This window comes from Leuciscus leuciscus, assembly GCF_965113295.1.
Source record: "Leuciscus leuciscus genome assembly, chromosome: 2".
Lineage (NCBI taxonomy): Eukaryota > Metazoa > Chordata > Actinopteri > Cypriniformes > Leuciscidae > Leuciscus > Leuciscus leuciscus.
Window position 1 is genome coordinate 36,920,706 of NC_138726.1, and position 8,233 is coordinate 36,928,938.

Consider the following 8,233-nt stretch of genomic DNA (forward strand, 5'->3'; position numbering starts at 1 on the left):
GGATTCAGATTGCTATCAGGCCTTTATCAGTCTCATCTCAGAGCGGCATTGATCTTCGCTGAGAATCTAATCCTAACTATGAAGTTCAATAACAACTCCATTACCTGGCTCGCGCTGATTGGAGCGTTGTAATGCCAAGATTAGTAGCTGGCTGCCTGACCTGCCAACATTGATTTGTGCTGCAAAATCACTTGTTCTAGAAAAAGAGAGAGAGAGTGAAAGAGAGAGAGAGCGAGAGAGAAAAATAAAGAAAGAACGTGTTGGTGAGGTAATTGGTAATTGAACAATTTTTATTTTCACCTTTTTCCCCCCTTTCCCTCTCTGTTATTTCTTTCACCCGCAGCGTAAACCCTGTCCTTTCTTTCATTGATTAGTTGCCTGTTTATATCAGGCATTACCCAAACACAAGCTTCTCTTTCTCTACCTGGTGTGTGTATATGCGCGTACGCTGTTCGAATTGTGGCCAAGTAATATCTCTCTCTCTCTCTCTCTCTCTCTCTCTCTCTCTCCTCTCTCTCTCTCTCTCTCTCTCTCTCTCTCCCTTTCCCCTAGCAGGCCCAAATAGCTCCTCTCAGCCCTGTGAATGAATGGCTTCACAGCCTGTTAGCTTTAAGTAATAGAAGCATTGAGCCCATCCTACTGGCAGAGACAGCTCATTTACTCCTCTCTTTTTCTCCTCTCGTAGCCCCCACCCTTCGTTCCTTCTCTCTCGCTTTTCCACCTTCTTTCTTTTTAACAGGCACAGATTACGCAGGTCAAATAAATGAAACAGACTGTTTTGCGCGGGCTGCTCCGGTGGGTGCCGAAATGGATGAGCCCATTTCCCTTAATGCAGACACGAGCCTCTCGCGCACACGCGCTCATGCAGACGTGCGTCCTCCCCCTTCTCGCCCCTGTCTCTGAGGTTACAGGTTAATGACATGCTCATTTCGCCCAGCCATTTGTTTTGTTTTCCTGCAAAGTTCTGATAAGTAGCTAACCAACGAACCTTGTAATTACAATCTTACAGAAACCGGCCCGATCTGTATATAAATCTCACCATCCAATTACAAGATGTAATAATTTTGCACTCAAGCTGGTAATGAGCTCTAATACTGCAGCATGTGATAATCCCCTCTGGATGCTGGCTTGATCAGATGTTGGCTTTGTAATTAGACTGGCAGAAAATCATTATTTCATGTTCAAATAGAAAATGAGGTTGGTGGGAAGTTAATTTCTCTACGCTCTGTGAAGCGTAGACAAGAATTTAATGATTTAATTACAGTTGTAAGCTCCTTGGATGAGACTTAAATTGAGCTGCAATTTTTTTAAGCACACTACCATTTTGAGAGCAGGGCACATCAAAGCTTCTGACAAGAGTCTAAAGTGATAGGGCACTGTGATGTTTTTGATATGCTCAAATGTCTTTTCTCGTTATCTGGTCAGTTCTGCTTAAGTGAATTTCTGATTACTGTATAATACCACAGAAACTCTTTGAGGAACAAAACCATTATGCACAAAAGTTATTTTTTCCTTACTCTTCTGATTTAATTTCCACATTGCCAATAATAATTAAAAAACACTATAAAAAGACATGGCTTTTTTTTTTTTTTTTGGTGTGTGTGTTATGTCAGGCACCATTGTGGCAAAGTCTAATGATCAAAAGGGAAATCATTTTCAATTTCAGTAATGCCTTTGTTCATCCATATGCTCATTCCTGCAGAGATCAGAGCACATAAAAACATCAGTGTTTAAAATAGCTGTATGTACTGTATATGTACTATTTTTGCTGTTCCATAAACGTTTATTTTTATCTCATTTTATATGGCATCCACTGTTTTTTGTTTATTTATTTATAATTTATTTCATATTCACAAACATAACATCCTGTATCCATATAGTCTATTGTGATGTGTGTGTGCTGAAAATTTCCATCAAAAAAAACAAAAACAAAAAAACAATAATATTAAAAATAATTAAATGTATTTCGCTCTTCCTCTGGAGTGCAAGGTCTGTTCGGCTCTCTGCAATCACCTGCCCGCTCTGCTCTCCCCTCCTGTTTGTGTCACATCCTATGACAGTCAGATAAGAATATTTCACCCTGGATAAGATGCTCAGATCTGAGGAATGTCACTCAATATGACTGATTCATCCTCCTCCGTCCTACCCCCTCCCCTTTTATTTAGCATTTCAAAATTCCCTTTCTTTCTTTTTCTTCGTTCCACGGAGACACGCTCTGGACATTCTCCTTTATTTGGCCTATCAGAGAGGGAGATGGATATGTGTGCTTATTGGACAGTAAAAGGCCACTCTTCAGGTGACACGCTTATCCAGCCGAATATTCATGAATATTTAGGAGATGGTAATGAGGGAGTTTTGCATTGTTGCATGAGAATGGAGGGAGCTCCCCAGAGGAGGAGGAAGAGAGCGCGGACAGGTCGACGAGGTGTGGCGAGAGTGTGTGTCAAGTGTGGCAGCGAGGTGTGTGTCCGTACGTCTGAGGCTATTCGGTGAAACGGCATCCCTGTTTGATAACCCCCTTTCACTCGCTCGCTTGCTCACGGACCTGCACACGCTGTGATGAACTTGATCTTCTCGTGGCATTGTTAAATCATATGGTCTAGCTTCATTCACACCTGTCATTCCACAGAGCTCAACAATACATCATCCAGACGGGCAGACTACACTCAGGAGCCTTAACCCAGAGCTTTAAATGACATCCTGTATTATTGATGCTGTCTCCGCTCATCTCTCTTACTGACTTAAACATTCACATGTCTAAAACTCCATTTTGCCATTTAAAGAATGGTGGTCCAGCAAGTTGAACTTATTTTGTTTCTTTTTTGCTATAAAGTTTTCACAGAAGGTCCTGAGAACTTTACTGACATGTTTGCGTTGCATGATCCGACATCTACCTGCATGTGGAGCGATACTTTTGGGATCATGTTTTTTTTTGGGAGGGTCTTTTGGGCTGTTAATTTGCACTGGACCTGCACACGTTCAAGTTTAGGTTCTGATTTGACAATCAACATTCCCTCGCCGTCACTCTGTCTGTATATCAATCTGATTTGTGTTGCAGACACTCTCAGTAACGAAGCAGATTGAGTCTTGCTGTCTGACCTCTGGAGTCCATTTTGGCAGGTCCTGTCCCCAAAACCCAGACAGAGAAAGAGCAACCATGGTGAGCTTTAAGCAGCAAACAGGCCCACGACCATCGAGAGTTTGAGGGAGAGAGGTTCTAAATCAGTGCGCAATCCAAAGGCCCTCGATAAATCATGTGAATAGGTTTGGTGGTGGGACGGAAAGCACACCTGCAAGACTTATGTAAGTCTTATTAAACCATAAATATCCAGCAGCTCCGGCCACAGCTCTTCAGGACAAGAATAAATCTTGCTATGTGCTCAGCGAGGAAGGCGAGAGTGAGACAGAGAGAGCGTGTGGGTGTCAGAAAGAGATAGTGTGTGTGTTCGTATGTCTACACAATGTATGGATGGATAAGTGTTAATACAGTCAAACTACATTTCATTGGTGGGGATTGTCATGCAGTTTGTCAGTTTAATCATGGTAGTGTCACCTCAGTGAAGAGTTGCTGCCATTTTTAATTGTATTGGTCTATATATTGCACTGTTGAGCTTGCAATGACTTAGGACAGTCAGTGTGTTTACAACTGGAATTTGACTGCTTTTTACAAACAGTTATGTATTTAACATTAGCTTTAGCCAACATGCTACCAATGTTAGGCAATTCGCAGAACCTGATTACACCAAGTGCAACATGTTTCCGGATCAACATCTTTGTTCATCCTAGAACAGCATTACTATCAACCAATGAGATTTGAGGGTTTACAGTTTGTCAAGTTTAGGATTGCGACCAGGGTTAGGTGCTTCTACATTAGTGTTATTTACCTATCATTTCCCTCTGATTTTAGGGATCACTTATAGGTAGGGTTAGGTTTAGGGGTAGGTATATGGTTAGGACCAAATTTAGGACCAAAATGTTGTTCCAGGATCATCAAAATTATGTTGACAGAGGAATGAGTCTAACTTGGCAAAATCAGGACTTGCTATGGAATATTATTATTTATTTTTTTACTATTATTCAGCAAGGATGCACTGAACTGATGAAAAGTGTCAGTAAAGACCTTACAAAAAATATATATTTCATATAAATGCTGTTCTTTTGAACTTTCTATTCATCAAAATATCTTGAAAAAAGCTGCACAACCATTTTCAACTGTGATAATAATAATACAAAATATTACTTGAGCAGCAAATTGGCATATTATAATGATTTCTGAAGGATCATGTGACACTGAAGACTGGAGTAATGACTGCTGGAAATTCACAGGAATACATTTTAGAATATATAAAAAGAGAAAATAGTTTTTGAAATTGTGATAATTTTTCATAATATTACTGTATTTTTTTTATCAAATAAATGAGTGAGTATAAGATACTTATTTTAAAAACATTACATAACATCTTCTTAAACTAAAATGTTTGAATGGCAATATATACACAATTGTGCATGATTTAAATGCATCAACATCATGATCATGTTAAAAGCAGGTGGAAAAACAGTAAATATGTAATGATTCCAGGTGAAAAGTGTCCAGTGGCCCAGGAGTATTAATGATTTGTGGAATGGGGTTTTGTTATTTTGCTTAATTGAGATTCTCAATGTTAGATCGGCATCCTGAAAATACGAAATCTAGCTTCAGTGCTGAACCTCAACAAAGAGATGTCAAGCTTTGTTGGAGCAATGTTACATCTATAGATTACATCTATTTACAACTTACTGCTATCATCATTTTTTAAACGAATAATGTAGAATAGATGATATTAATAAATCAGAAAGCTCAATTAGCTTCTAATGTGGGTTAAAAGTAGAAAGAATGGACAGCCGTCAGGAACAGCACCTCCAGTGATGAAGGGATCCGTCTTCTTTTGACCAGTCCGCGGACTTGGATAATAACAGTTGTCCCACACACCTGCGTTTCTATTGCCCGGACCTGCTTCTCAAATGAGCTCAATTAATGACAATAACCAAGCAGGTGCCAGAACACAGACATTAACGGATAGGCCACTATCAGCAGCCGGGTGAGCTTGTCTGTGCAGTAAATATGTAATGATCACAGGTGTAAGAGAAGGGGATGGGGACGTGGGGAGAGCACAGGAGCAATCTATTTGTGTTTGGCTGAGCTCGATTCAGTTAAGCAAGCTCGACAAACTGAAATGGATGGACTAGAATCTCATTCATCCAGCCTGAAGTGAGTGGCCAAAAAAGTCACTCGATTTCTTTATTAGAGTGGGGGTGGAGGGATTGGATAATGGAGTCGAATGGAGTGCTGTGTTTTGTTTATGTTTCAATTTACTTCGCAGTGTATCTGTAGTGTAGCGTAATTTGCTTAGCACTGATGCTAGATTCATTGGATTAAGCTGTCGTTTGTGTTTAAATTGTGTGTATCATTCATTTGCCATCACTACAGAGTGTGTGATAAGTATGGTCTGGTCCCCATCATTGGGAATGCTGGTGATCTCTCTGAGCTTTAAACTTGAACCCTCTTCTCCATTGGGCTCTTCTTCGCTCGCTCTCTGTGCCGGCATTAGCATAAAGGCATTAAAATGAGAATTGGAATTAATTTGGACTTTCCCCTCCATAGGAATTAATGAAAGTTTGCTCTTCCATTCTGCATAGACAGCCCTCACTCACAGTCCATAAATATTAATATTAATACCACAAACGCATTTAAGGAGCAGCGCTTCGGTGAAGCCGTATACAGAATATTATGAGAGATCATGATACATTTCTCGTGGGGAGCACACTTGAATGAGTGTGCTGCCTTGCCGTTGTGATCTGTAAAAATCCAATCTCCACACGGCACTGAGAGAGAGGGAAGAAATGAGAGGGTGTGAAAGGAAGATGTCTGAAGCCCATCTGAGAGTTGAGCCTGAGCTGGTCTCTACTCTGGATTTGTTCTATTCAGTTCACTCTAGTGTAACTCCATTATCCAGGCAGCAGATATTTAGATAGATGAGAGACTGTTATCAGGATCACACACCCATTTTCACGGGGCCATTGCATCTTGAACACTGGAGGATTTACTAAAGGCAGCGGTACAACATCTTCCACTCTTTCTTTCAGGCCCTGTTTACACCTGATATTAAGATACGTTTTTTGTCGATCAGATCACAAGTGGACGACGCTAAATACAGGTGTTGATGGGGTCTACCCCATAAACATTATGGGAAGCGCGTTAGCCAGATGGGATTTAAACTTTGTCACCTGGAGACCCAAGTTTGGTTTGAAGACGAAGAATGTACCAAGCACAATGTTCTCTCACCGTTCCTGATTTCTTACACACACTCACAGCCAGTGTTGGGGAAAGTTACTTTGAAAATTAATGCATTATAATATTGCGTTACTCCCTTAAAAAGTAACTAATTGCGTTACTTAGTTACTTTTTTTAAAGGTAATGCAACAAAATAGTTATATTTTTGGGCAAATGTAAAGACCTTTTCACACCAAAAGTGAAATAATAAGCTTTAGGCTGAAGGAAATGCAAATTCACGCAAGTACAGTAGAGGGCGCAGCTCAAGCAAACCTTTCAGCTGCTGCCATTTCTGGATAACAGAAGAATGGGATGCAGGAGAAAAAAGTTTAACACTTACTTGACCAAAAAAAAAAAAAAATATATATATATATATATATATATATATACACTCACCTAAAGGATTATTAGGAACACCTGTTCAATTTCTCATTAATGCAATTATCTAATCAACCAATCACATGGCAGTTGCTTCAATGCATTTAGGGGTGTGGTCCTGGTCAAGACAATCTCCTGAACTCCAAACTGAATGTCAGAATGGGAAAGAAAGGTGATTTAAGCAATTTTGAGCGTGGCATGGTTGTTGGTGCCAGACGGGCCGGTCTGAGTATTTCACAATCTGCTCAGTTACTGGGATTTTCACGTACAACCATTTCTAGGGTTTACAAAGAATGGTGTGAAAAGGGAAAATCATCCAGTATGCGGCAGTCCTGTGGGCGAAAATGCCTTGTTGATGCTAGAGGTCAGAGGAGAATGGGCCGACTGATTCAAGCTGATAGAAGAGCAACTTTGACTGAAATAACCACTCGTTACAACCGAGGTATGCAGCAAAGCATTTGTGAAGCCACAACACGCACAACCTTGAGGCGGATGGGCTACAACAGCAGAAGACCCCACCGGGTACCACTCATCTCCACTACAAATAGGAAAAAGAGGCTACAATTTGCACAAGCTCACCAAAATTGGACAGTTGAAGACTGGAAAAATGTTGCCTGGTCTGATGAGTCTCGATTTCTGTTGAGACATTCAGATGGTAGAGTCAGAATTTGGCGTAAACAGAATGAGAACATGGATCCATCATGCCTTGTTACCACTGTGCAGGCTGGTGGTGGTGGTGTAATGGTGTGGGGGATGTTTTCTTGGCACACTTTAGGCCCCTTAGTGCCAATTGGGCATCGTTTGAATGCCTACCTGAGCATTGTTTCTGACCATGTCCATACCTTTATGACCACCATGTACCCATCCTCTGATGGCTACTTCCAGCAGGATAATGCACCATGTCACAAAGCTCGAATCATTTCAAATTGGTTTCTTGAACATGACAATGAGTTCACTGTACTAAAATGGCCCCCACAGTCACCAGATCTCAACCCAATAGAGCATCTTTGGGATGTGGTGGAACGGGAGCTTCGTGCCCCGGATGTGCATCCCACAAATCTCCATCAACTGCAAGATGCTATCCTATCAATATGGGCCAACATTTCTAAAGAATGCTTTCAGCACCTTGTTGAATCAATGCCACGTAGAATTAAGGCAGTTCTGAAGGTGAAAGGGGGTCAAACACAGTATTAGTATGGTGTTCCTAATAATCCTTTAGGTGAGTGTGTATATATATATATAGTATTTTTTGCTTATAGTTTAACTGAATCATCAAAGGTCAGCAGCAAGTACATTGGTCAATAAAGTGAGATTAAATGCATAAACATTTATGTTTTAACATATTATTGAAGGTTTGCATAGTATTCTGATTCTGCATTTCACAAATTTTATTAATTTTGAGGAATATTGAATCTTTTTTTGTGCAAGTGAGATGAGTAAATCCATGCTCACATTTAGTCTAGAACAACAATAACCATCATGTTTACACACAATGCCTTTGCACTTCGATTTGTCTCAACACGGGGACAAGAGAGCTGTCAGTCA